The sequence below is a fragment of the Gekko japonicus genome, unplaced genomic scaffold (genome assembly GCF_001447785.1).
Source record: "Gekko japonicus isolate JY-2015 unplaced genomic scaffold, Gekko_japonicus_V1.1 scaffold2412, whole genome shotgun sequence".
Classification (NCBI taxonomy): domain Eukaryota; kingdom Metazoa; phylum Chordata; class Lepidosauria; order Squamata; family Gekkonidae; genus Gekko; species Gekko japonicus.
In genome coordinates, this window is record NW_015159786.1 from 82,141 (window position 1) to 85,217 (window position 3,077).

A 3,077-nucleotide genomic window follows, 5' to 3' on the forward strand; every position below is an offset into this window, starting at 1 on the left:
CCCAATTCTGCATTGCATGACCCCCCTTCAGTGGTCAGCCCAGTTTCAGCCTGCTTCTTGCCCCGGGTTATTGGGACGCTGTTTTGCCGTGGTCTTAAATTGCCTTGTCTCAAACCCTTGAGAAAATCCGGAGTGGAAAGCAATGTTCCCTCTAAGCTGTGGAGTCTTGTGAGCAACAATTCCGCTTTGTGAGCGACTGGCATTAAAGTTGTGAGCAAGTTGATTTGGCTACTGCATAAATTAGTCTGCTCTGGAGCCCTCCTTCCTGAGCTAAGACAGAAATGTGTGAGCCAGAGGCTAAAAACCTGTGATCTAGCTCACACTAACTCAGCTTAGAGGGAACAGTGGTGGAAAGGACCTTTGACTCTCAAAAGATTATACCTTGGAAATCACGTCGGTCTTCTAAGATGCTGCTTGGGCTCAGATCTTGCCTTTGACCCCATGAGGGAGCTTTGGTGGGGTTGTTGCTCAGGTTGCTCTTTTTATTAAACAGAAATGTTGTTTCCAGGAACTTATAACCCCCACACACACACCCCACCCCACTGCTTAACAAGAACAAAGGTGGCTATCTGTCATGCTGAAGGACTTCAAAACAGGGGAGTCTCCAGCCATTCACTTTTCCGGCCCTCGTTCCTACTAATGGATCCCAATCGATCCCCGTCATGTGCTCGGCCCCCCTCTCCGAGTGCCGCCACTGTTCTCGCAGGAGCGCTCCGCTGATGACGCCGTGCCTTAATTCCCCGCCCCACCTTAATTCCCCACCGGGAGAGAGACTTTAAGGGACGTCTCGCCCGACTCACACACTCCGTGCGCCACCAGGTCGTGCACACTCTCTACGGGGGAATGGAATCTGAAGGCTGATTCCGTGGCAGTGCCGTCCCTGTGTGCATCAACATACAACAAGTACCGTCCACAGATGATTATAACATATCATAAATAATTTTACGTTTTTTGAAAAATATTTTTACAATAATTTCTCCATATATAATAAATCATCTTAATCAAAAATATCAAAAATCATCTCCAAGAATCTCAAAAGCTATTGTACAACCTTTAATAATCGTCCTCCTCTGTTAAATAAAAGTTTCACAAGGGAGGACTCCTTAAAGTCTCTTTATAACATGTGCTCGTGTCTTCCTCCAACAGAGGTCCAGATATCCTTCTGTTTCCGAATCTTCCTCAGGGAGTTCAACAATAATTTTCAGCACAAGGTTGCGACGTACCAAAGTTTTAATCCAAAGTTCTCTTCAATGAACGCTGCAAAAATCTGCTCCAGGGTGCACTTAAATAAAGAGCAGGCAGCATTCCTTCTGTCTGCTTGTGATTTCTGAAATCCCCGGCTTCCTATTTCAAAAGCTGAGGGCTGAATTCTGGAGGGCAGGTGGAATGCGTGGGGAAGACGAGGCTAGACCCTGAGAAGGAGGGGAAGGAGACCAAGAAGCCCCATGAAGAAAGGCCGAGGGACCTCTTGGGAAGGTTCAGTCTGGAGTCCCTGTGTGCACGGCTTCGTGTCTCGAATGCACTCTGGCAGGAGTGGTTCGGAAGGAAGCCACGCGGCAGGTGCGTGTTTACTTTCCACACCGCTCCAGGGTGCTCTTAAATAAAGAGCAGGCAGCATTCCTTCTGTCTGCTTGTGATTCCTAAACTCCCCGGCTTCCTATTTCAAAAGCTGAGGGCTGAGATTCTGGAGGGCAGGTGGAATGTGTGGGGAAGACGAGGCTGGACCCTGAGAAGGAGGGAAAGGAGACCAAGAAGCCCTGCGGGGAAAGGCCGAGGGACCTCTTGGGAATGTTCAGTCTGGAGAAGAGGAGGTGGAGTTGGGGGGGACAGGGTGGCTCTCTTGAAGTACCTGAAGGGTTGTGTCCCTTAGAGGAGGGCAGGGAGCTGTAAACTTTTTTTGACACTCAGATCAGCTGCGGTGGCTCAAGTGGTTAAGACGCTGAACTGCAGGCTGTGGAAGGTCGGCCGTTCGGCCGTTCGAGACCAGAGTGCGCCGCATGACGGAGTGAGCTCCTGTCTCTGGTTCCAGCTCCTGCCAACCTAGCCGTTCGAAAGCAAGAAATTGCAAGTAGATAAATAGGTACCACTTCGGTGGGAAGGGAACAGCATTCCGTGCGCCTCGGTGTTTAGTCATGCCGGCCACATGACCACGGAAACGTCTTCGGACAGCGCTGGCTCTTCGGCTTTGAAACGGAGATGAGCACCGCAACCCTAGAGTCGGACTCGACTGGCTTTCGAGCAAGGGAGACCTTTACCTTTTTAGGACCCCTTCCAACCCTGTGATTCTGTCATTCTAAGTGAAGGGGTGGGAGGCATCGGGGTTTCTGGAAAGGCGACAAGTTATGTCTTGAAATGGGTGCTTGGATAAATAGGGGAGAAGGAGGCACATTTTGACGGAGGCCTCGGCGGACTTGAGGGGAAGCCGTAGTTTAGTCTGGGGTGGTCCTGGAGGAAACGAGGTAAAGCGTGGAATGTGATGCAGCAGCCGGGTGCGGGGGGATCCGTGTACAGGCATTGGGGCCCTTTGGCCTTTCCCCAGTACTCTGCACATGTGCAGCTGAACCTCAGCATAGAGCCTAGGCGTGTACAGACTGTGCCAACCTGAAGCTGAACCCTAAGGTCACACCTAGGTGAGGTCCAGTTCCCTGGGCACAGAGGCAGAGGGAGCCCGAAAGAACGTTCAGCTCTTTCCCGGCTGGCGGACCTTGCTGGGAATAAGGGCCCTGACAACTTTCAGGCAAGGGGCCCTTTGTGCTGTCCCGGCAAACAACATAAAAGGAGAGGACCTTGCTGGCGAGCCAGCAGCAGCCAGGCTTCCTCGGTGCCCCCTCCTTTTACAGACCCGCCTCTCTGTGAGCCAGCTCAGACTGCCTGCCCTCAAAAGCGAAGGGCGGCTCTTCTGCAGAAGAGAAACGGGGTTGCCGGGAGCACGTGAGCGAACCACGGGCGGCGTTGCTCTCAGAGTTGACTGTGCGCCCTATTCTCTGGGCATGTGCAGGCTGCCATAAATCACAGCCGTTCTCGGTTTCTGGGCAGAACTTGTCAGCAGACGTGCCGGATGAAGGTGGCTGTTTTTA

The 3,077-nt window shown here is 52.1% G+C and overlaps 1 protein-coding gene across 1 annotated transcript in view; it reads left to right on the top strand.

Annotated features, from left to right (window-relative positions):
* SORBS1 (sorbin and SH3 domain containing 1) overlaps positions 1-3,077 on the top strand; it is a gene marked incomplete at its 5' end in the record, with an annotated part of 108,989 nt that overhangs the window by 54,093 nt on the left and 51,819 nt on the right. The window lies entirely within an intron of this gene.